Source organism: Prionailurus bengalensis, chromosome B4 (genome assembly GCF_016509475.1).
Source record: "Prionailurus bengalensis isolate Pbe53 chromosome B4, Fcat_Pben_1.1_paternal_pri, whole genome shotgun sequence".
Lineage (NCBI taxonomy): Eukaryota > Metazoa > Chordata > Mammalia > Carnivora > Felidae > Prionailurus > Prionailurus bengalensis.
Window position 1 is genome coordinate 23,824,478 of NC_057358.1, and position 27,560 is coordinate 23,852,037.

Genomic DNA, 27,560 nt, shown 5'->3' on the forward strand with positions numbered 1-27,560 from the left:
CCCAGGGCCATGAACCCTGGAACCTATGCACCGCCTCCTAGACCACACATTCTGTGTATGTGGGACTCTGGAATTATCTACTGCAACAGTCTCAAGTCAACGGCCACATCTCTACCTCCTTCTTAACAGGGTCCATGCTCGCTCTGGAGGGCCTTGGTGGCGTCCAGTGTGCATGTGCCCTCTCCTGGGGGAGGGGGCATCAGCTACAACTGGGATGTGAGACTGTAATACCCACACATTGTAGCCGCCTCACCACCTGGGAGGGAGCCAGGCATGAGAAAAGAAGGGGCTGGGTCCACAGCCAGGGGCACAGAGGCTGGTTCTCCTTGTAGGTTGACATTCTGGCACTCAGCATCGAGGAACCTGAGTTCTGAATTCAAACCTGACCTTCCGTGTCATTGTGAAGCCAATTTGTCAAGGAAGGAGGATAGGACATTTTATATAACAGTTTGTACCTTCATCTCTCCTTCACCATTGAACATATGGTATGCGGACCTCCATTTGTACAGGTGGGGGTCTGCCTGCCCTCCTCTGACCTCTCTCCTCCGTAACCCCACAGCCCAAACTCTGCTTGGATAGGGCCTAAAGATGCACAGGTTTATCCCCTTTTTAGTTTATTTTTTTTTTTATATTTTTAATGTTTATTTATGAGAGAGACAGCAAGCAGGGAAGGGGCAGAGAGAGAGACAGAGGGAGACCCAGAATCCGAAGCAGGCTCCGGCCTCTGAGCCGTCCGCACAGACGTGGAGCTTGAACCCACCAACCATGAGATCGTGACCTGAGCCAAAGTCGGACGCTTACCTGACGGAGCCACCCCGGCGCCCCATCCCCTTTATTTTGTATCGTTATGTCTACATTCGTCATTCCCTCCTTAAAGCATTAAATGATGACATTCTCAACTAATTTTTATAAATGAATACTGGGATTTGTGATATTTGCCCTTTGTTTATGCATGTCAAAGGGCAAAAGGATGGATGTCCTTTTGTGATTCACTCAAAGATTTGGCATTTGTGTCCTCCTTTTCCACTGTTACAACCGCCTATCAGGCCACACTGCAACGACCCTTCCGGTCCATCACCACAGCGATCACAAACAGAGACGTCTCTTGGTCTGAGCTATCTCGGGAGCATTAGCACACCGCCCCACGCAGCCGTCCCTTCTCCAGGCGCTCAGGTTTTGCAGTGTTATTTGCAGTGATGGCGTTTGGTCAGCAGATGGCAACGAGCATCTTGTAAGAAAAGAAAAATTATTTAGGTTGAGTTAAAAATACAGAGAAAGAAAGGGAGAGACAGCGCAGGCCCTGTGGAGGAGCGGCCTGCTGCACAGTCCTGTCTCCCCTGTGCGGCAGGGGGCGCACTTCCTATAGGCCGTCGGGGGTCCCTGGCGCCCCCAGGCCCCCGGCTCCTGCAGCCCAGCCAGCCCAGCCAGTCCCTCCTTCGTGTTCGGAAGTTGTTGGCATGAGACGTTCAGTGAATGGCACGCGCAGATTGGGGGGTTCTGGAAAGGGAGACCGATGTTGGGGTGGCTTGGACAGAAGGTCGCCCCCAGCACCCACCCACCGGGAAGGGCTGCCTCAGGGGCGCTGGGCCCTGCAAGCGGCCCACTCTGACCTGCCTCCCGGGCTGCTGCTCTGTATGCATCCAGCATCCCCGTCTGGCTCCGGACTGCAGAGGCGTTCCTCCCCCCGGGCAGCCCCGTGTGACAGAAGACAGCTAATTTAACCTGCTTGTGTCCTCAGCTCCCTTCTTATCTGGCGGTTGCCATGGCAACCCCCAAGGTTCCTCAGGCTCTTCTCACTGACTGACCAGGCCCTGAAAAACCACTCTGGAATTGACGGTGCTATATTTGGGTAAAACTTAATGAAAGAACAGGTTGACCTAGTTTTCATTGCTACACAATGAAAATGGCAGGGACGCGAGGTGGTGCCCAATAGAAAGTTGCTCCCTTCAAGATGGGGAGATTACAGAGGCGGCTGTGGGTCCGGCAGAGATCTCGCCCTGGGTGACTTCCTCATCGTCCAACAAGAAAAACTCAACACGAAAGTTAGGGGCCGATTCTTCCATACTGTGGGCGCATTTCAGAAAGGGCAGAAATGTAGACTTCCTTTTCGGTGTTTTAAGAAAAACATAAATTTAAGAAGGTTTTACTTCTTTAAATGAAGAGAGAGAAAAAACCCTGCATTGTCCATTGAAAAATGCAGAAGAAACCTCCCTGACGATTTGGGCCTGCAGTGTGCCTGTGTTGCTGGATTTGTCCAGTTTCCAAAGGCTCTTGTGGCTGAGGGTCTTGCTGCCCGGTCCTTCTGCCCCTGGTCATCCCCTCCCCTTCCGAGTGGACTGCCCTTATTGATTTAATTCTAATGATTAAAGAACTGGTGGCATGTCAGTTCTGAAATGAGGATTAAAGACTGGGTTCTGCCTCCAGGGGCTTTTTGTGGCTGGGAGCACTGAAGACCACGCGGTGAGGACACAGGACGGCTGATGGAGAGGCCCAGGTGGCAAGGGACTGAGGCCTGCCAGCAGCCAAGAGGGAGCTCACAACCTAGGCTGAGTGGAGCCCCAGCAGACAGCTTCACCGCAAGCTCATGGGAGGCCCGAGCCGGAGGACCCAGCTCAGCCACACCTGGAGTCTTGTCCCACAGAAACTGGGGGACGATGAACGTCTGTTGTTTCAAGCCACTAAGTCTTGGAGGATTTTGTGAGCCAGCAATCAGGAACTAATACAGCCATTTGTTCTCTTGTTCCCTTGGTTTGGATTGTGGTTACAAGCAAATCCTTTCAGAATCCACCCGGTCATATTTGATGCTGGCCTTCATCTCATATGGCTGTGTAATGGTAGGCCAGTTACCTGGTCTCTCCAGTACTCAGTTTCCTTGTCAATAAAATAGGCTAATACTTATAAAGAGCTCATAGAAAATCCTTAGTAAACTAGCTATTATAATTATTGAATGCAAATTACTTACCTTTGTATATAACTGATTTCCTCTAAATCTATCATTTAGCTCCTGTACTGATTTCCCATGAAATGTGATTAAAACTCGATGGAATAAAAAACTCACCATTTGGGGGCACCTGAGTGGCTCAGTCAGTTAAGTTTCCGACTTTGGCTCAGGTCATGAATTTGCAGTCAGTGAGTTCGAGCCCCACGTCCAGCTCTGTTCTGATAGCTCAGAGCCTGGAGCCTGCTTCAGATTCTCTGTTTCCCTCCTCTCTCTGCCTCTCCCCCGTCTGTGCTCTGTGTTTCTCTCTCTCTCAAAAATAAATAAACATTGGGGCGCCTGGGTGGCGCAGTCGGTTAAGTGTCCAACTTCAGCCAGGTCACGATCTCGCGGTCCGTGAGTTCGAGCCCCGTGTCAGGCTCTGGGCTGATGGCTCAGAGCCTGGAGCCTGTTTCCGATTCTGTGTCTCCCTCTCTCTCTGCCCCTCCCCCGTTCATGCTCTGTCTCTCTCTGTCCCAAAAATAAATAAACGTTGAAAAAAAAATGTTTTTTTTTAAAATAAATAAACATTAAAAAAAATAAATACAAACCCACCATTTCAGAGCTGTGTAGATCTTCTATGAAACAGTGCGGATGTTCCCTAACTGTGGTTACAAGGTGTCGTGACCCCCATATCTCCGTAATTCTGTGAACTCTGTCCTAAGAACTCTGCCTACATCCACAAAAGGGCAGAAGCTATATGCCCTGAAGGACATAAAACTATCAGGTAGAGATTTTATGGACAGTTGATAGTCTTAAAGAAAAGGCTAGGCAAATGTGTCTTGGGCAGATTAGGCATGAAAAGGAGTGAAGGCAGAAGTCCTGACCAAGCTAGTGTTTCTTTGAAATGTGAACTCATGCACTGGGTATAGCAGCACCCTGTGCTGGGCATTGTGCAGGATCCAAAGGGAATGGCAAACACAGCCGTCGGACTCCTGGGTCTCCAGTCAAATTGGGAGATAACCAGGTAATCCCTGGGAGGGATGAACCGTGCACACACATGAAGCAAATCCAAGGAAGGGTGGGCGTTCATTTTCAGAAGTTGGGCGAGACCTCTTCCAGATGACAGTTCTACACTTTCCGGATTGGCATCGAAAGATAAAACCAGTGGCCGTGTCTGCTCACCCTTGGTATCACCTACAATGTGCATCCATGACAGATAAAATCCAGGAAGTTAATGAAGTTTGTTCCCTCAGAAGCTAGTAAATCCCAAGAGAGCATGTATTAAGTGCAGACCTCAAATTCAGGTGTTTTGCTGCTGATAATGATTTGTTGCTAATATTTCTTGAACATTTAAAGTGTACTGAGTGAACAAACCTATCAGGCAGGTACTGTTAGGTCCATTTTCCAGACGAGAAAATTAAGGCACAAGTAGGTCTAGTCTTGTCCCACCACACACAGGTAGTAAAGGCATAGCTGGAATACAAAATTCAGCAGTCTGTCAACAGAGTCTGTGTTCCTACCCAGTAGGGGATACAGGCTCTGGCATATGGTTCTAGGATTCAACCTCCTTTTAACCTCCAGTCCGTATTCTGCTGTTGCAGAATCTCAGTCAAGAAAACCAAAAATCTCTGTTGGGGCACCTGGGTGGTTCAGTGGTTAAGCGTTCAACTTCATCTCAGGTCATGATCTCACAGTTCGTGGGTTTGAGACCCATGTCAGGCTCTGTGCTGACAGCCCAGAGCCGGGAGCCTGCTTGGGATTCTGGGTCTCCTTCTCTCTCTGTCCCTTTCCCATTCGTGCTCTTTCTCTCTCAAAAATAAATAAACATTAAAATTTTTTTAAATAACCAACCAAAGTGTCACCCGTTTTCCCAAGGGTCGTGTTTTAGTTTGTTGGGAGATACAATAGCGTTTCGGGATCCAGGTGGCAGCGGGGAATCTGGTCCTTGGTGGTCAAACCACACAAAATGCTGCTTTGTTCCTACACAGGCACTACTCGGTTTATTCCAGATAAGCCACTTCTATTGGAATCGAGCCAAGGGGAAACGAGACATCCAAGACCAGAATTTACTCTCGCCTGAGTGGGTGTGCAGTGGTTGGTTGGGGTCAAGGAGGCAGTGCATTGCAGCCAGGGGCACATGTATGTTTGCATCGACCTGCCCGCCCACACCCACGCCGGATATGCTGAGGAAGGGCCCGCCCTTTTCTGAATTTTCATTCACATACAAACACAAGAGGCCCCTCACCAAGGTCTTACTTTATTTTTTTAATTTTTTTTAACGTTTATTTATTTTTGAGACAGAGAGAGACAGAGCATGAACGGGGGAGGGTCAGAGAGAGAGGGACACACAGAATCTGAAACAGGTTCCAGGCTCTGAGCGGTCAGCACAGAGCCGGATGCGGGGCTCAAACTCACGGACCGTGAGATCATGACCTGAGCCGAAATCGGACGCTTCACCGACTGAGCCACCCAGGCACTCCACCAAGGTCTTACTTTAGACGATCCAGACTCCTGACTGGCTCAAGGGCTTTAGCGGCAAGACTTTTCAGTTTAGATTTTCCCCTGAAGGTTGTGGGTGTTCTACAGATTCTTAAACCTGACGTACTTTGAAAGGCAATGCTTTGCTTGAAAGAGAGACAAGAAAGTGTTGAAATGTCAGGCAAAAGAAGTGGGAACAGAAAAGAAAAACTAAGAGAGGTAAGCACTTCACATCACCTCCTTAGTATGGTCACTATCAACTTCATCACCGCCACCTTCACCACTACCATTTACTGCATGTCTCCTTGGTTGCAGGGCACTGTGTCATGGGATCTGCATGTGTCATCTCTAAGCACGTGCTCAGAGGTCACATTCTTGTGGCCTGAATGTGGGAGAAACTTCCCAGGGCACACAGTGACCAGCTCTCAGTCATCTGCCCTCGCTAGCTCAGTGCACTTGTTTGGGTACTGAAAGGTATACACCCCGAAATCCACTATGTGTCCCTGCTGGGATTGGGCACCAGCAGTAGTCGAAGCCAGCCTTCCTCTCCCCCCCATCACACACACAGGCACGCACTCATGCACACACGCATGCACACACACACACACACACAGTTCTGCTCCTATGCTGGGGCACCCCAGGGTAGAGATTGCACCTGATGCCCACTGTACATCTACCATATGCACGGAGTTCAGATGCATCTCTGCCCAAGAGTGGTCTCCAAACAGAAATTTGAAAACTTCACTGAAGTAGAGGAAAAACCAGATCCTCGGGCTCATCACCTTGATGCCCCTTTCCACACTGTCTCTTCTATGAATGAGTTGTCTCATGAATGAGTTGGGGCTAGTCTTTGTTCCCCCTTGTCCCTCTCCAGCAGAGGCTGGTGTGGTTTATGGATGACTCTGCTCCACTCCTCACCTTCCCCAACAAAAAAGAACCAGACAACCACAAAGTCCCTTGCTGGTCTTGTGCATGACCCTTTATAAACCCAAAGTTTTTCCTGGGGAAAAAAAAAAGCATTTTCTAAATGAAGTAATTTGTTTAGACATTGACAAACATTAATGTGTCGTTACGAATTAATTTACCAAATTAATCGATCGGTTTAGTTAAATAATCAGATCAAGCAGATAACAGGCCAGTGTGATCTGGTCTGATTAAATTAGATGAGCAGAAATACCAGATGATTAGACCAGATTACTCAAATGCTCTTTAGAAGCATTCACAGGCAGAAAGTGCGAAGTCTTCCAGGGGCCTTATGTCCTCACACGGGGAGAATCTGAGGGTTGGGCTGGTGGTGAACCGCTGTTTGGGATCCTGGGCTCTGTCCGGCTCAGGTTTTAGAAGTCCTGCAATTTCAGACACACAGCTTAGTAACCACATCACTGGACAGTCTTATCAGTTTCCTATACCTACTGTGACAATCTAACACACTGTAGCAGCTAAACCAACACAAGTTTATTATCTTACAGTACTGGAGGTCAGAAGTACAAAATGCAGATGAAATCAAGATGTAGGCAGGACGGCATTCCATCCAGAGGCCGGAGGGGAGAATCCATCCATGCCTTGCCTTTCCAGCTTACAGAGGCGGCCTGCACTCACTGACTCATGATCACATCGCTTGGACGTCTGCTTCTGCCCTCACTCACACTCTGATGCTGGCCACTTCCCTCTTTTACTTATGAGGCCTTCGTGATCACGCTGGTCCACTGGGACCATCCAGGATAATCTCCCCATTGCAAGATCCCTAACCTCTGCAAACTTTCTTTTGCCAGGTAAGGGAACATATTCCCAGGTTCCCGGATTAGGTTGTGGATTATCTTTGTTGTTGTTGTTTGTTTGTTTGTTTACTTATTTTGAGAGAGAGACAGAGAGAGGCAGAGAACAGAGAGAGAGAATCCCAAGCAGGCTCCGCACTATGAGAGCAGAGCCCCAGGCAGAGCTTGAACCCAGGAACCACGAGATCATGACCTGAGCCTCAGCCACAGTCAAAAGAATAGAATGCTTAACTGCCTGAGCCATCCAGGTGCCCCCTTTGTTTTTTTTTAACATGTTGGGTTTTTGTTTTTTTTTTGAGTGAGAGAGAGAAAGAGAAGGGGGGAGGGTCAGAGAGAGACGGGGCCAGAGGATCCAAAGCAGGTTCTGCAACGACAACAGAGAGCCTGACGTGGGGCTTGAACTCACAAACTGACAGTTAACCAGCTGAGTCACCCAGGTGCCCCAGCAGGTGGCTTAACTTTGGAGGGCCATTATTGTGCCTCCCACAACAACCTAAGGTCATTGCCAAATTTCAGAAGTCATGATGGCAAGTCTGGTCCCTTGCAGACACCTCCATGCTTAGGGACTCTGAAAGGCTTTATGGGATAAAACTGTACACCCCTGATTCTGCCACAGCAACTAAACTAATCCCTCTGCATTACGGCTCAGGTGCCAGAAAACTCCTGTGACCACAGAAATATGCAACCTGGGAGGATAAATAGCATGCTTCCATTAACATCCATCATCTATGACTAGAAGATGATGGGTTGGTTTACAAACTCCCTATGATTAAGAGGAGCTATAATTAATTACATGTTGGAAGGAAATCGACTGATAATGCTCAGAACATGGGACTCCAGCCCCCTTACTCCAGACTCTAGAAAAGACAAAATCATTGAATTTACAAGTACTTCTGCCATAAAATATGTTAACTGGAGATAGGGTCCAGTAATAGACTCAGCTATACTGAAATACTTATGTGTGTACTTAAATATAATCTCATATTGGGGCACCTGGGTGGCTCATTTGGTTAAGCATTCAACTTCAACTCAAGTCATGATCTCATGGGTCATGAGTTTGACCCCTGCATCAGGCTCTGTGCTGACAGTGTGGAGCCTGCTCAGATCTTCTGTCCCCTCTCTGTCTGCTCTTTCCCTGCTCTCTCTCTCATAAATTAAAAATTTTTTTTTAATTTTAAAAAATCATAATATAATCTCATATTTTTCTCCTGGTTTAATTCTACTGACAACAGTGCATTTAGTAGCCCCCATGCTTGGAACTGAGGATAAAGTCTTTAAGGGTAAGAATGAAAACAGTTTAAAATATGCCATGTCCTGAGTAGTGACAGTTAAAAGTTGACTTGGTCCTCAAGAAGTTGCATTCATCTGGAAGGGCTGCCATAACAAAGTACCGTAGGCCAGGTGGCTTAAGCAACAGGCATTTATTTTCTTGCAGCTCTGGAGGCTAGAAATTCAAGATCAAGGTGTTGGCAGAGTTATTTCCCTCCGAGGCCTCTCTCCACAGCTTGTCGATGGCATCTTCTCCCTGTGTCTTCATATGGTCTTCCTGTGTATATCTGTGTTCTATCTATATATATCTATATATCTATATGACACCAGTCCTATTGCATCAGGACCAAACCTAGTGACCTCATTTCAGCCTACTTAACATATTCTAGACCCTGGCTCCAAGACTGCCTCCTGGGGGTTTAGGACTTCAACATTTGAATTTGAGAGGAATGCAATTCAGCCCATTACAGGAATGCAGTACCTAGTGGGGCAAAGAGCAGGTGGCAACAGAAGTGGGCTCAGAATAAATGCATATACATATGTGGTACAGTCATGAAATGAGCTGTGACTTCACCCAAAGAGAGTTTAATTTGCCCTTAATTAGAGGGAAGACACCAGTTACAGGGACGATAGATAGTATGGAGCTCTCACCTGCTTCTGGATAATTCGCTAATAAAAGTGTAGTTTCAAGATTTTTGGCCTTCCTTCATTTATATTCTGCTTGTCATGGCAGTTCAAGAGTACCCAGAATATGTCTCTTTCCCCTGTGGCTAGAAAACTCTATCTTTAACCTTGTATTACGAGGCAATCAATCAAAATAGAAGACATATGAAAGTTTCCCACTTTACCTCCTGGGGACGGAAAACTCTGTCTTCATGTTAGCTTTGCCCCTAAACCTCTCTACCTTAATTCTCTGATCTACAATAAAATAAGATATCCTGGATGATGCCACAATTCTATTATTTAGTGGGGTTGGACTCAAATCTACTTATGACTCTAGAGAAAATTATTTCATGTTGGTTTCCCAGGGAAAGATTAAATTAAAATCATGACCACTTAACGGCTAAATACCAAATAAGGATGAATACCAATAAAAAGAAAAAGAATTAGAAAAATAAGCAACGGATACACAGTGTATAGTTTTTATTAACATTAATCACGTCCTTATGGCAATTACTGCCTGTATGAGCCAGCCAGGGCTGACATAACATAGTGCTGCCAATTGATGGCTTAAACAACAACAGAAATTTATTGTCTCCCAGTTCTGGAGGCCAGAAGTCTGAGATCAAAGTGCCAGCAGGATGGCTTCCTTCTGAGGACCCTAGAAAGAACCTGCTCCAGGCTCCTCTCTGCTCCCAGGCTTCTGGGTCCAGTCTTCACACGGCATTCTCCCTGTGTGCACGTCTGTGTCCAAATTACCTCTTTTTATAAGAACACCAGTCACATTGGAACAGGGGCCCACCCTCCCCTACTATGACTTCAACTTAACTAATTACATGTGCAACCACTCTGCTTCCAAATACCTCATCTCCCGGGATATTGAGGGTCAGGACTTGGCCATATCAATTTTGGAAGAACACATTCAATCCATAACCCTATCCGTCCATGGATTTAAAAAATAGTGAGAATATTTCATTTTCCCACCTCTTTCATTTCAAAAGAAAGACTCAGTCTTAGTCAACATGTACCTGAATTTTCTGTAATGAGAGAATTTAATGACTAATTAAATCAAAAGCAATTTGAAAAAAATCTTCTAAGCCAACTAAAATAAAAATCCCAATTATAAAATGGATCCCACTTTATAAGTGCATAAAATCTGTTTGCCTCTAGAAGTTTCCTGACCCTTTTAGCATATCTGTTTTTCTCCTCCTACTCATGCGTGTGTTAGGTTTAGAAGTTATTTTCAGAACACCTTCCACTTAAGGAATCCTTCAGGCAACAAAGTATCTGTTTCACACCACCTGTCATTATTCAGATGTCCATGAGGCACCTGTAAGGAAGAGAACTACCATGAATGACTGGCACCCCGGGGCCAGAGATGGGAGATCGGGGGATCGGGTGAATGGCACCGTTTGTTTATTTCTCTTTTAGTCTATGTACCCACAAATAAATACGTGATGGCTCAGAGCAACCACCATTGAGACGTGTTTGATACGACTAAGAAAGCCTCCCTAATTCCAGTGTAGACTCACTCAGCATTCTCCAGAGCACATATTTACAAATAATATATATTTGCATCCCTCTTATATCTCACAGTAAACAAGGCTAGCACCTAATTTCTTTAATCCTTCTTCACTTTTAATTAGATTTTACAGAGAATAATATTGCAGGTAAATGCTATGTCACAGTAGTAACATTTTCTGATAACTTAGGAATTCAAAGGATTCCCACAATTTGAGAAAACCATAGTTTAATATGGACCTTTCAAAGACATATATACAATTGGCATTTGTTGATATGCCTTTAACTCTGGTTTGAAGAGGTCTACTATTCTGAACACTTAATGCCTGATTTCTCAGGGGCATAACGTTTTAAAAGCAGGTTGAGAACAAAAATCTCATTAGACATCACCTGGTTAATGTCCTCAAAGTAAATCAATGGAAATGATAAAAGCCTGTCTGTGGACCTAGAGAAAGCATCTTCTAGAGCTGAGGGGACATCTTGTGGCCAATTTTAGTAAGGATTTTTTTTAAATGAGGTATTTTGACTCTCTAAATACAGTGACCAGTTACAGTGTGTTAGAAATTGCACCTTACTCAGGGAGCATAAAGATGAAGAAGACATAAGCTGCACTTTGAAAAAGCTCCCAGGATAGAGAGGGACTGAGCATTTTAGTATCGCTAGCCCTCATTTGCTTTATATATACACAAGAAATATAGGGATCTTGTAAAAATTTTTATAAAATACAGATGTAATGAACATTTGTGTGTTCTCACCTGTCCTCCATATATCCACGTCCCTCACCACCTCAGTGCAGTTGGATTTTGGATTTCATTCCTCTCTCAGCCACCGTCCACATGTTGGGGAGGATTGCTGGTCAACCCCTCCGGCTTCAGGCCTCTCTGGTCCTCATATTCTATCGGGAGCACAGGATCCAGACTAGGTAAATTTGTTCACTCCCAGAAGTGAACTTTTGTTTGACATACAGGGACAAAGATGACCCCTTTCTGCTTGGGGTCTGTCAGCCTGGAGCTGCTGCTGACCAGCTGTTATCATGTGGGAAATGAAGGAGCCCAGGGGAAGGCAAAAGCAAGAAGAGAACAGCACTCAGGGTCTGACCACAGGATTGGAGCGCCTGGAGCCAGTCATACCACCGTGGACTCTTCCATAAAAAGGGCTGACCCTGTAACAAAACCAAATGAATTAATGCAAGAGATAAGCATAAAAAGAGAGAAAGAATGAAAAACAACCAACTAATGGAAAACTATTAACAACCTTCAGGTAGGTAGGTAGGTAAGTAGGTAGGCAAATATATTAACGTAAACACAATAAATAAATAAAATATATTTATATATTGATGTATTATTTGTTATTATTAAATACTTCGAAAACTTAGCTTTCCTGGCTAAATACAATGTGAAAAACTTTCCACATACATAGATGTCCCACTGCTTTTACTTAAAGTTTGCATAGTTATGATGCTGTAAAGGCATCATAATTTGTACAATTGATTGTCATTTGTTGGACATTTTGAACATGTAGTCTGTTTGCAATCTTTGTGGCTGTCAACAATGTTGTGATCTTACATGCTTTCCTGAAAAATTGTCAGACTATTTCCTTAGAGAGAATTTTTGAAGTTCCAGCAGTAATTATCTAACTGTATTTGAGATACAATAATGATAAATTGGTTTTATTCAGATGGCTTTACTGCCCTTGGAAAACATAGATGCCAGCCAGGGTCATGCTAATGTTTAAGATTCAGACAGTGACACTATTAGCCTCAGGAATTAAAACACCCATGAGGACATGGGGGACTGGGTCAATGGCACTATTTGTTTATTTTTCTTTTTGTCTATGTACCCACAAATAAATATATGAAAAGTGGCTCAATGTCATTACTGATTTGGGCGGGGAGATATAAATCACAATGAGATGTCTTCCATGATCATGAGATAGCCGATTAGAAGGGCTAAACTTAAAAAGATTTACCACATCAAGTGTTGTTGATTAAACATAAACCCATTCCAGGACCCAGCCCTTCCACATCTAAGGTTTAACCCCAAGTCAATTAAAACATAGTTTACAAATCTTTACAAGTATTTACACAGGGATGTTCACAGCAGTTTTTTTTTCCCTTTATAGCCCCAGATGGAAATGACCTAGACATTTATATAAATTAACAATTTGTGGGGGTGCCTGGCTGGCCCAGTCAGCAGAGCATGCCCCTCTTGATCTCAGGGCTGTAAGTTTGAGCCCCACCTTGGGGGTAGAGATTACTTAAATGTAAAATCTTAAAACAAAACAACAAAACCAAAAAAACAATTTGTGGTGCATCCTCATAACGGAGTGCTATTCAGCAATAAAAGAAGAAACTACTGATTCACACACACATGACAGGAATGAATTTCAAAATCATTTGCTCTGAGAGAAATAGAAATAGCTCATCATAAAAAAGTACATACTATATGATTTCCTTTATACAAAATTCTGATACATGCAAGCTAATCTGGAGTGACAAAAAGCAGATCTGTAGTTGCCTGACCAAGAATGCAAAGAGATAGCCTATAATGTGGCACAAAAAAGTGTGTATTTGGTGCAGGGGGTGGAGGGGGGGGGAGGGAATGGAAATCTGTATCTTGAATTGTGGTCATATTTTCATGGGTGTATATATGTTAAAACCCATGAACTGTATACTTGAAATGGAGGCAGTTTATTGTACATAAATTATACCCAGATGCAACTGATAAAACAATTTAAAAGCAAACACCATACACGGCTTACAAGAATTTCTTTAATAGTGAATATACAAACTGAGGGTTGATGGGGGGTGAGAGGGAGGGGAAGATGGTGATGGGTACTGAGGAGGGCACCTTTTGGGATGAGCACTGGGTGTTGTATGGAAACCAATTTGACAATAAATTTCATATTAAAATAAATAAATAAATAAATAAATGTGAATATAAAGCTTGAAGGTACAAGCATGGAAAGTAACATTCTATGAAAACACCAAAGGAAAACAAAATCACGAAATATGGACTCCAAGGCAAGAAACACTATTAAGAGGAAAAGAAATATTTCATAAAGATAGAAGAGTCAGGGGGCACCTGGGTGGCTCAATGGGTTAAGCATCTGACTCTTGATTTCGGCTCAGGTCATGATCTCGCAGTTCATGAGTTCGAACCCCACATGGGGCTCTTCATTGACAGTGAAGATCCTGCTTGGAATTCTCTCTCTCTCTCTCTCTCTCTCTCTCTGCCCCTCCCTTGCTCAGGTCCTCTCTCATGTGCTTTCTCTCTATCAAAATAAATAAACCGAGTTAAAATTTTTTAAAAAAGATAGAAGAAGCAGTACTTCAGGAAGACACAAGTGTAAATCAATATGCACCCAATATCATATTTTCAAAATATTTAAATGATATAAAAAGTAATGATAAATTACACAAATATATAATCATATTTGAGGATATTTATCACTCTCCTTTTCAGTACTGATACAAGAAGACCAACAGAAAAAAAAAGTAAAGCTATAAAATATTAGAACAAAATGACTAAGCAACTTGAGTGATTTGACATTTATAAAATATCGTACCAGGAAATTGCATTCTTTTCAAGAGCACCTGGAATAGTTAATTAAATTGGCCATTTGCTGGGCCATAAGGCAAGTCTCAGTATATTTTAATGAATTAAAATCATAGAGTGTGCTCTCTGACCACAGTGGAATTAAGCTAGAAATTTATTACAAAAAGATAATTAGAAAAACCCAAAATGGTTAAAATTAGATAATGCATTTATAAATAAGCACAGATCGAGGAAGAAATAATGCTGGAATTTAGAAAATAATCGGAATGAAGAATAATAAAAACACAGCATTCCAAAATGTGCAGTAGAGATAAGAATCTGCTTAAAGGGCCTTACCTACAAATATTAAAAAGAAGAAAGGCTGAGGATAAGTTAATTGGGGGTTCTGGTCTTAAGATAGAAAAAGAACAAGCAAATTAAGACCAAATAATATGGAAGGCAGAAAAACATAAAGGAGAGAGTAAAACTTAATGCTAACAAAGTACAATAGATAATTAATAAGACAAAAATTTAAATTTTTGAGAAGACTAAAAAAAATTGATAAGTTCTTGGCAAGTGTGATGTTTTTTAAAGCAAAAAGTAACATGAAAACATGGAAACATGGAAAGAGACATGAATCTAGACCCTAAATATATAAAGAGGCTAATAATGGGGAACCCTTAAAAGATACAGCAAAGGATTGCAATCAAAATGTAAAAATTAGGATATTTATGAGACGATTGGAAATTTGAGCACCAAACATTGGATAACCAAGGAATTGTCACCATCTTGTAGGTCTGGTGATGATAATACAGTTAATTAAAAAATGTACATCTCACATTGAGATGCATACCACAGTGCCACTGTACGGAATGATCCAATGATTTGCTCCAATATATTAAGAGAGCAGAGTTGGTGGTAAGGGCATGAAAGGAAAGCAGTGTTTTTGCTCTGCTGGTTGTTGAGGGGGTGGGGGTGAGAGGTACATGGGATTCATCAAACCACACCATTTGCATATGTGATATTCAAAATTTTCCATAATAAGCAAATTCCTAAAAAAAAAAAAATACTATGAAGCAAACTGACACAAGAAACACAAAAAATATATTCTTATATGTATTAGAAAGATAAAATCCATAATAAAAATCTTTGGGCCCCAAAACAAACAAAACTGTTGATGTAGATGACCAGACTTGCAAATCCTAAGGAGTTACAATTAACCAATCTTACATAGATTCACCAGTGACTAGAAAGAGTGAGAAAAATTCTCAGTTAATTTTATGAGACTAGCATAACAAACCTGGCAAGAACATTATAAGAAATGTAAATCAAACACAAACATACTTCATAGATGCAGATGCAAAAATTTTTGAAGAAAATATTAGAAAACCTAATCTAGCAATATTTAAAAAAAAAAAAAACAAGAAGGCAAGTTGAATTCATTCCTGGAATGTAAGTTTGCTCTATCACTCAAAAATCTATTACCAAAAATAAATAAATAAATAAATAAATAAATAATCCATTATCACTTTGGGAGAATAAAGAACAAATATTACATGATCATCTTGATAGACGTGGAAAAAGTAGATAATGAAAATTTAACATTTATGATAAAATTCTTATTTAACTACTAATAGAAGTAAAAAAAAATAAAGTTAATCAAGGGTGTATATGTATAATATCTGTAGATACCATACAGAATGGTGAAGTATTGAAAGCTTTCCCCTGAGACCAGAACTGAGACAAGGATACCCATTATTATCAGTTTGAGTCAAGATTGTACCATATCTTAGTGCCATATGGCAAGAAAAAGAAAGAAAGGATATAAGAATTGAAGGCATAGTAATAAAAGTGCCATTATTTTTATTTGCATTATTAATACATAAAACAGTCAAAAACTGTACACAGTCCATTTGCATTAATAAGTAAACTTAGTAAGGTCACTGCTTAAAAGTCAACATACAAATCAATTACATTTTTATATTTGAGTACTTAATAAAAAATCATTTTTAAGTGACATTATAACATCTGAAAAAAAGTAATTACAAAAGAAGAAATGCAGTAAAATACTTATAAATCATATAGGCAAAGTGTTATTGAAATTATTATGTACGATTAAAGAAAATACAACTAAATGTAGGAATAAAGTAAGTTCATGAATATACTCATCAACATACTCAAATGTTGAAAAAAAGTCAGTTCTCTCAAACTGGCCAATAGATTTAATAAAGTCTCACTCATAATCCCAGCAGGATTTTTTTCCAGGAAATTGACAAGATGATTCTAAAATTTATATAGAAATGCTAAAGAGTCAGAATATCCAAGAAAACTTTTTTTAAAAGAACAAAGTAGGAGGACTTACACTACAACACAAAACATTATGTCTTCTTTTATTTTTTTATTTTTTATTTTTAATTTTTTTTTTCAACGTTTATTTATTTTGGGGACAGAGAGAGACAGAGCATGAACGGGGGAGGGGCAGAGAGAGAGGGAGACACAGAATCGGAAACAGGCTCCAGGCTCTGAGCCATCAGCCCAGAGCCCGACGCGGGGCTCGAACTCACGGACCGCGAGATCGTGACCTGGCTGAGAGATCGTGACCTGGCTGAAGTCGGACGCTTAACCAACTGCGCCACCGAGGCGCCCCTATGTCTTCTTTTAAAGAAAGAAGACATAATGTAAACTTACTACAATCCATAAACTAAAATTCCCATCATACAATTTATAGCATTAATAGCTGTCCACAAAAGCAGAAAAATATGATCCATAATAAATAAAAAATAATAATAGAAGTTCACTGTGAGATGACAAAAATTTTGGAATAGTAATCAAGGATGTTAAGGCAGCTGTTATAAATATAGCCAAGAACTTAAAGGACATTAATGAACAGATGGGAATCTTAGCAAAGAAACAAACTATAAAAAGAATCAAATGGAGATGGTAGGACTACAACTCACAACAACTGAAGTAAAAAAAAATTCACGACATTGGCTTAACAGAAGATTGATTGCACACGGCGGAATAAAAAGTCAGTGGTTTGAAGATAAATCAATAGAAATGATCCAATATGAAGAACAGAGAGAAAAAAGATAAAAAATGAACAGAGCCTCAGTGGCCTTTGAAAGACCCTCTGAACATATATGTAATTGGACTGTCAGAAAGAGAGAAGATGATGGAACAGAAAAAAAAAAATATTTGAAGAAATAGTGGTTGAAGTTTTCCAAAAAGTGATGAAAAACCAATTTACAGAACCAAAAAACACAGAAAATCCCAAGCAGGAAAAACACAAACAAAATCACACCTAACCTGAAAAGCAGCCAGAGAGGAAGACATTATTAAGAGGGAAACATATGCAAAGGACCACTGACTTTCCACCAGCCACAGCAGGTTGGAGGGGGGGGGGGGGTTTGCAATGAAATGACCCAAACAAACCTGTCACCTCAGCATCCTATGCCCCCCAAAAGAGGCTTTAAAAATGAGATTGAAGCAAAGATATTTTCAAATAAATGAAAGTTGAAAGAATATGAGGCCAGGAGACGTGAACCACAAGAAACACTAGAATAAGCTATTCAGACTGAGGAGAAAGGTTACTGAATGGAAATTTGCATCCACGGAAAAATAGGAAGAGTATGGGAAATGGTAGTATGTGGATGAAGATATATAGGACTCTCTTTCTCTCTCATCTCTTAACTTATGTAAAAGACAAGTGACTAGGGGCGCCTGGGTGGCGCAGTCGGTTAAGCGTCTGACTTCAGCCAGGTCACAATCTCACGGTCCGTGAGTTCGAGCCCCGCGTCGGGCTCTGGGCTGATGGCTCAGAGCCTGGAGCCTGTTTCCGATTCCGTGTCTCCCTCTCTCTCTGCCCCTCCCCCATTCATGCTCTGTCTCTCTCTGTCCCAAAAATAAATAAACGTTGAAAAAAAAATAAAGAAACATTTAAAAAAAAAAAAAGACAAGTGACTAAAGTAATCATAAAAACATTATATTACAGGTTTTATAGAAAATGTAAAAATAGAATATATGATAAATGTAGCATAAAGGACAGGTGGGGGCAAATAAAATTATACTGTTGTAAGCTTCTTATATTTTATGTAACTTCATACAATTTCAAAAAATTTTTTTTAATTTTTTTTTTCAACGTTTATTTATTTTTGGGAGAGAGACAGAGCATGAATGGGGGAGGGGCAGAGAGAGGGAGACACAGAATCGGAAACAGGCTCCAGGCTCTGAACCATCAGCCCAGAGCCCGACGCGGGGCTCGAACTCACAGACCGTGAGATCGTGACCTGGCTGAAGTCGGACGCCCAACCGACTGCGCCACCCAGGCGCCCCTCAAAAAATTTTTTTAATGTTTATTTATTTTTGAAGGAGAGAGAGACAGAATGAACAAGGGAGGAGCAGAGAGAGAGGGAGACACAGAATCCAAAGCAGGCTCCAGGCTCTGATCCGCAGAGCCCGATGCGGCACTCGAACTCACAAACTGTGAGATCATGACCTGATCAGAAGTCAGACACTCAACCAACTGAGCCACTAGGCACCCTACCATACAATTTTTTTAAGTTTATTTATTATTTTTGAGAGAGAGAGCAGAAGGGGCAGAGAGAGAGGGAAAGAGAGAATTCCAAGCAAGCTCCACACTGTCAGCGCAGAGCCTGATGCTGGGCTCAAACTCACAAATCATGAGATCATGACCTGAACCCAAATCAAGAGTTGGATGCTTACCTGACTGAGTCACCCAGGAACCCCTAATGTCATACAATATTAATTACAGATCGACTGAGATAAGTTAAGAATGTATATGTTAATCCCTAGTGCAACATTAAAAATAATTTTTAAAAGAATAAAAAATACCGGGCACCTGGGTTGTTCATTTGGTTAAGCTCAGGTCATGATCTCATGACTCCTGAGTTCGAGCCTCACGTTGAGCTCTGTGCTGACAGCTCAGAGCCTGGAGCCTGCTTCAGATTCTAGGTCTCCCTCTCTCTCTGCCCCTACCCAACTCCCCCACTTGTGCTCTGTCTCTCAAAAAAAAAAAAAAAAAAAAAAAGGAATAAAAAATCCAATAAAACACATTAATTGGAATATTGTATTAATTTTTGAGGCCCATCATAACACAGTACCACAAACTGGGTGGTTTTAACAACAGAAATTTATTATTACTGTTCTAGAGGCCAGAAGTCCAAAATCAAGGTGTCAGCAGGGCCATGTTCCCTCTGAAGAAGTCTGCAGGGAAGGATGTGTCCCAGGCCTCTTTCTCAGCTTCTGCAGGTCCTTGGCTTGTGATAGATAATTCCAGTCTTCCCATGGTGCCCTCTGTGTGTGTGTGTCCCTTCATATGGTGTTCTTTTTGCAAGGAAAACCAGTCATATTCAGTAAGGGGCCCACCCTACTCCAGTGTGACCTAATCTTAACCAATTACATCTCTAACAAAAGTATTTCCAAGTAAGTTCACATTATGAAATTCTGTGGGGTTAAGACTTAAACATATGAATGGAGGGGGACACAATTCAACCCGTAACGGATGCTAAAACATATTTGATTAATCCCAAAGAAACCAGTAAGAAAAAAGAAGAAGAAGAACAGAGGAAAGAAAACAAAATTCAAACCAATGGCAAAATGGTAGATTAAATACATCCATAACAATAAATAGAATAAACATAAATAAATATTCCAATGAAAAGTAAAGGACCATTAGACTAACTAAAAAATCAGGAATCAACTATCTATTGTCTACAGAGATGCATTTTAAATATAAAGACACAACTATGTTGAATATAAACACTAAGCATAAGAAACCTGGTGTATCTCTACTATATCAGATAAAATAGACTTAAAGATGAGGACTATTAGAAGAGATAAAGAGGAGGGGGGTGCCTGGGTGGTTCAGTCAGTTAAGCCTCCAACTTTGACTCAGGTCATGATCTCCTGGTTCCTGAGTTTGAGCCCCACATCAGGTTCGGTGCTGATAAATTGGAGCCTGGAGCCTGCTTCGGATTCTTTATTCTGCCCCTCCCCCACTCATGCTCTGTCTCTGTCTCTGTCTCTGTCTCTCTCCCCCTTTCTCTCCCTCTCTCAAAAATGAGTAAACATTAAAAAAAATTTTTTTAGAAGAGGTAAAGAGGAATAGTCCATAATGATACATTCATTAAGTCATCAAGGAGACGTTATCTTTTTTTTTTTTTTTTTTTTTTTTTTTTTTTTTCAACGTTTATTTATTTTTGGGACAGAGAGAGACAGAGCATGAACGGGGTAGGGGCAGAGAGAGAGGGAGACACAGAATCGGAAACAGGCTCCAGGCTCCAAGCCATCAGCCCAGAGCCTGACGCGGGGCTCGAACTCACGGACCGCGAGATCGTGACCTGGCTGAAGTCGGACGCTTAACCGACTGCGCCACCCAGGCGCCCCAAGGAGACGTTATCTTAAACAAAAATGGATTTAAAAGCAGAGCATCAAGAACTGTGAGGCAAAAATTGACAGAATTAAGAGGAAAGATAAGCAATCCACAGTCACAGTTAAAGAGTTGTCACTAATCTCCCAGTAATTGATATGGCAAGTGGACAATGAGCAGTAAGGATAAAAAATATTTGGGTTTTGTTGCTGGTGTTGTGATTTTTTACCATTTTTTTTAAGTAGGCTTCACACCCAATGTGGGGCTTGAACTCATGACCCTGAGGTCAAGAGTTGCATGCTCCAGCAACTGAGCCAGCCAGGTACCCTAAAGATAAAAAATATTTGAAATGACACTATCAGAAATTGATCAGACTGGCATTTATAGAGTACTATTCGTAACAATAGTGTTGTGGACTGAATGTTTCTGTTCCCCAACATTCACATGTCAGTAGTTTATATTTGTCTTTTCTTGGAATTTTTACTTTATTTTTTTTATCTTTTTAAATTTTTATTCATTTTTGAGAGAGAGAGAGAGAGCATGAGCAGGGGGAGGGGCGGAGAGAGAGGGAGACGCAGAATCCAAAGCAGGCTCTAGGCTCTGAGCTGTCAGCACAGAGCCCAACATGAAGCTCAAACTCACCAACTGCAAGATCACGACCTCAGCTGAAGTGGGACACTGAACCGACTGAGCCACCCAGGAGCCCCTGGAATTTTTAGTTTAAATATAGGGGGGCAGAAAACAAAAAAAAAATGATCATTTAAGTACAGTCATATGCTTATTCTACACAAGTAAAAGTCAATTGAAGCAATCCAGAGTGAAACTGAATTATGCACATCTTTGCTGAAGTCAACAAATGGTCATGTAACACAATGATCAATTGACTTTTGACAAAGGCATTAAAAAATAGTGCCTGAATGACTGAGTAAACACATGGGGGGAATAAATCTCACTCAAAGCTTACAGTACACACAAAATTAATTCAAGAACAATCATAAAGCTAAACATAAAAGTTAAAAAAGTTTTAGAAGACAAGAAAGCATTTCCATGAACTTGGAATAAGCATAGATTTCCTGGACAATTCAGCAGAAAATTACTAAACGTAGATATAACATTGAGAAACTGGACGGCAATATGGTTAAGCATTACTTATCAGAGGCACCTGTGGCTCATCAGTTGAGAATCAGACTCATGATTTCAGCTCATGTCGTGATCCCAGAGTCATGGGATCGAGCCATGTGTCTGCCTGCATACTGAGCACGGAGTCTGCTTAAGATTCTCTCTCCCTCTGTGCCCCTCTCCTCCATTCATACTCTCTCTCTCTCTCTAAAAATAAATAAATAAATGCATGATGGGTATTGAGGAGGGCACCTGTTGGGATGAGCACTGGGTGTTGTATGGAAACCAATTTGACAATAAATTTCATATTAGAAAGAAAGAAAGAAAGAAAGAAAGAATTGCTTATCAGAAGACATTGTTAAGCAGATGAAAAAGTCAGTCATAAGTTGGGAGGAGAAGATTCTCAATATATAAATCTGACACAGGACTTATGGGCAGAATCTATTAAAGATAACTGCATATAGCGATCAAATGGTAATCAGGCCAGTAAAAGAATGGTCAGAAGGTTTGAAAGATACTTCATAAAAGCAGATATATAAATAAGCACATTAAAAAATGCTCACATTATGAATCATGAGAAAATAAAACCACAATGAGATTCTCCTTCACATCCACTAAAGTTAAAGAGAAAGAGGACACTAAATGTTGCTGCAGATGTGATGTGGAGAAACTGGAACAGTACACTTCGTGTGTGGAAATGGGACATCACCCTCCCGTTTTAGATAGCTGGTAACTATAAACCTACCCCCTGACCCAGCCTTCCACTCCTAGGTAATTATCCAAGAGAAATGGCAACATGTGCCACAAAAATATTTGCACATGAATGCTTATAGAAGCTCTCTTGTAATAGCCAGAAACTGGACACAACCCAAATTCCCATCAAGCAGGGAACAGGTACATTGTGCTATATTTATACTATGGAATACTATTCAATTAAAACAAAACAAAACAAAACAGAGGTTCCTCGGTGGCTCAGTCAGTTAAGCATCTGACTCTTGATTTCAGCTCAGGTCACAATCCCACGGATCACTAGATCAAGTCCTGCATTGGGCTCTGCACTGACAGCATGGAGCCTGCTTAGGATTCTCTCTACCTCTCTCTCTGCCCCTCTCCTGCTAGTTCCCTCTCTCTCTCTCTCTCCCTCAAAATAAATAAACTTAAAAAAAAAAAACACCAAAACTCCTGCCATGAATGAAACACAAAAGCATTAAATTAAGTGAAAGGAGCCAGACATGGAAGATCGTGTACTCTGTGATTCCATCTATGTGACTTTCTGAACCAGGTAAAACTAACTGATAATTGAGTGGGTTCAGTTTCCTCTAAGTGAAGGGAGGGAAAGCACTGACTGAGCGAGTTCATGAAGGAATGTTCTGGGCTTATGGAAATGTTTCATATTTTGATAGAGGTATCAGCTACACAGTATATATATTTGCCAAAATTCATCGAACATCACACTTAAGATCTGTGCATTTCAATATACATAAAATTTACTTCAATGTAAAACGAAGAGAAAAGAGAACAAAACACATGTATTCAAAACAACAAAACATGTTTTGCACTAACATGTACATAAAAATGAGGGATAACTTAATATTCAGACACAACGGACTGTTTTAGCTACAGTGTTGAATGGTTTCTTCAAATGTAACATTTAGGTTACTTGTTCATTTTCCAGGGTTAAAGTTTTAAGTCTTTGTGAGGAAAGAAGGAAGAGGGTAGGGAACGGGGATACAAGGAAACAAATAAGAAAAGCAAGAGACGTTATGTGGGCATGACAAAAAAGTGCCATGGATCAAGGGGTAGGATGGCTCGCATTGAGTTACACTGTCACTTGTTCTCCATCTCACACAAATCTGTGGACCTCTGGCCTACGGAAGACTCCTTTCCCAGTTTCACCATTGATAGGGGGATGAGTATGATAGGGCGATTACATGTGTTGAGTTTTCACCCTATCTCTATATTTTTAAATTATTTGTTACTTCCTTCACTAATGTAAATGTGATCTGAGATTGAAGATAATATCATTTAAGTTACCTTTAATAGTTTCTAAATTTGGCACATTTGAAAAACTATTTTGCAGGGCACCTGGGTGGCTCAGTCGGTTGAGTGTCTGACTCTTGATTTTGGTTCAGGCCATGAACCCCGGGTCGTGGGATGGAGGCCTGCATCAGGCTCCATCTGTAGATTGTACAACTACAGTTGTAAAAATATGTCCCAGAAAACAGACCAAGAGGGAACTGAGATGGAAAACTGCCAAGGCCCCTCTCTTCATTGCTTCTTATCTCACTGGTTTTTACTTTGAGTTCCTTGGTGATTGCTTTTTAACATGTAAGTGTATCCATTCATGGCCACTAGATGGGTCTCTACTCAAAAACACTGGTTTTGTTCCTATTTTTTTTTTTCCCCTTCCACAGTGGTGGTTAATTACATTAGTATTTGCCTGTTCTCTCCCTTCCAAATTACGTGTGTTGAGTTTTCGTCTTTATGGATTTGCTAAAAACAAAAGTAATAATCCTAAGCACCTTCACATTTGAACAAAACATTTGTTATTCCAAACAAAGGGAGTATTTGTTACAGCAAGAATACTCTACTGGGTCAGGCAGAGGAAGGTACCACCTGCCCTGAATTCAGTGAAAGCTGCAATCCTCCCTCCCTCCCTCATGCCCTTCCTTCCTTCCTTCCTTCCTTCCTTCCTTCCTTCCTTCTTTCCTTCCCTCCTTCCTTTATTTCCTTCCTTCCTTCCTTCCCTCCTTCCTTCTGTCTTTCTACCTTCCTTTGTACCTTCCTTCCTGTCTGTCTCTCCCTTTCTTCATATTTTCTTTCTTTGCTTCTCTGGCACTGTGGGATTCTGCCTCCAGAGTGCAGACAAGTAAAAGAAATTAGAAACTGGAGCTCTGGGCAGAAACGACACTGATATGCAGTTCCTGCTCCAGCAACTCTACCCATCTTCTCCTGGCTGATTTTTACAGGGCCTGCAGAACTGAAGGCTGCCCCTTTGTTGCTCCCTGACCTCATGCTCCTTGATGTTGTCCAGCAGGTGAAACAATTGCTCCTCAGTGACTTACACCAAAGGAAGTCACGGACTGGGCACAATTCCAGCAAAGGGAAATCTAGGCTCACTTGCTCCAGTCCCACCTTGGCTGGGGTCCCCTGGGACTCTGTGCCCTCATGCAAATTACCTAACCGTACTGGGTCTCGGTTTCTTTATTTATGAAAAGAAGATAGTAATTTTACCTACTACATCTGGTTTTTGAGTAATAAGTGAGTAAAGTACTTGGAACCATACCTGAGACATAGTATATGATCAATAAATACTAATAATACTAATGATAAGGAGGGAGGCAAGATGGTGGAAGAGCATGGAAGTTTTTTGTGTGTCTTGCGTCCATGAAATACAGCCAGACCAACACTAAACCATCCTGCACACCTAGAAAATTGATTGGAGAATTAACACAACAATCTTCACAACCTGAACCACAGAATTCAGCAAATACGCAGCACAGAGAGGTGAACTTGGGGAGAGAGAAGCCATGGAGGGCAGGGAGGTGCTTTTGAGTGCGGAGAGAGGATGGAGACCGTGGGGGAGAATACGGGAAAAGCACTCCTCCCCAAAAGCACTTGGGGAGAGAAAGTGGAAAATTGGAAACAGCCACAGGGACTGAACTAAAAAGGGAGAAAGGAGAAAGGAGAGGGTTTAGATTCCATTAAGACTGTAAACAAGGAGCACAAAGTCTGCAACTCCGCAGTTCGATACCTGGCAGTGCTCTGGTGGGAAGGGCAAATCCCCAGGAGCAGAGTGGGGTCTGGGAGGTTCTTGGGCCACATGGGGAGAAGTGGTTCCATTGTTGGAAGGACATTTGGTAGAGGCTGGAAGGCAACCTGGGCCCAGCAGACCCCAGAGAATGGCCACATTCACTGGTGCTGGAACAAGGTCCTTAAGGGTGAAGCCTGGTGCCAGATGTGTGTTGTGATTTTCCATAATCCCTGAAATGCTGCTGCTTCACTTTCTCCTAAACTTTTTCAGGGCAGTCTGGCACCTGGCTGCAGTCTCTGAGCTTCAGCAGCAGCACAGTAATACGAACTTTCCTGGGTGTGACCAGCATTTGGTCATTTCTCAGAGAGACCCTCCACAGAGGGGTGGAATGGGTCAAGGCCACAGTCCCTCAGGATTAAGGGACTGGGGAAAACAGCCACATCTGAGACAAAACTCAGGAGACAGGTACTACCTGGGGCTTGGTCATGGACAGTGTAAAAGTGGGGAGTAGAGGAAAGCTGAAGACAGAGGACAGGTGCGTGATTGCTGATTGGGGAGAACAGAGTGCCGATACTAGAGCCTGGGTAGCTGGGTGCTGCCATTTTCACCACTCATGCGCATGCGCATACACACCTATGGGCGCCACAACAATCCACCCAGGTAGGCTGGCAGCGTCATCTAGTGGAGAACGGAGGCGTTACACTAAGCACTGCCCAACTGGGCCAACCTTGCTCATCAAGAACATAAGTCTCACCGCCTGCTTAGTTTATGGACTATAAAGCGCTTCAACTCTGACTCCTCAGGGAAAACGAAATAATTTCAGTCATATTTCAGTCTGTTAGCAGGTCCATATATTCACTTTTCTTTTTTTTCTTTTATCTTCTTTCTTTATCATTTCTTTTCTTTTTCTTGAATACAGAAAGAGAAAAAATTCATTTTTATTTTCAATTTTTATTAAAAACACTTTTCTTTAATTTTTTTCTATATTTTTTACTTTTGAGTAAATTTTTTCAAATTCTATTTAACTTCCATCATTTTCTTTTAGACTACTTCAGTGTACTCATTTTTTCAAATTTTCAAACGATTTCCTATTTTTCTTTTTTCTCTTTTTCATTTCTTTTTTTCTCTTTTCTTTCTTCTTTCTTGAATACAGAAAGAAACATTCTTCTGTATTTTTAATTTTTATTAAAGATTTGTTTCTTTAATTTTTTTACTATATATTTTTGTTTTAACTTTGTGTAAATTTTTTCAAATTCTAGTTTACTTCCATCATTTCATTTTAGTCTACTTCAGTGTATTCATTTTTTCAAATTTTCAAATGATTTCCTTGTTATTTTCTTATTTCCCCTTTTTTCTCTAACCTATCAAGCCACTTTCAATGCCCAGACCAAAACACACCTAGGATCTAGCATCATGTATTCGATTTTGTGTGTTTTTAATTTTTTAATTTTAATTTTTTCTACCTCCTTAATTCCTTTTCTCCTTTCAAAATGATGAAAAAAAGAATTCACCCCAAAAGAAAGAGCAAGAAGATGGGGCACCTAGGTGGCTCAGTTTGTTGAGCGTCTGACTTTGGCTCAAGTCATGATCTCATGGGTCGTGGGTTCAAGCCCTGTGTCTGGCTCTGTGCTGACAGCTCAGACCCTGGAGCCTGCTTCAGAGCCTGTCTTCCTCTCTCTCTCTCTGCCCCTCCCCTGCTCACACTCTGTCAATCTCTCTCTCAAAATAAATAAATAAATACACATTTAAAAAAAAAAGAAAGAAAGAAAGAGCAGGATGAAACGACAGCCAGGGACTTAACTAATTCAGATATAAGCAAAATTTCTGAACCACAATTTAGAATCACGATAATAAGAATGCTAGCTGGAGTCGAAAATAGATTAGAATCCCTATCTGTGGAGATAAAAGAAATAAAAACTAGTCAGGATGAAATAAAAAATGCTATAACTGAGCTACAATCACGAATGGATGCTGCGGCAGCAAGGATGGATGAGGCAGAACAGAGAACCCGCGATATAGAGGACAAACTTATAGAGAATAATGAAGCAGAAAAAAAGAGGGAGATTAAGGCAAAAGAGCACAACTTAAGAATTAGAGAAATCAGTGACTCATGAAAGAGTAACAACATCAGAATCATAGG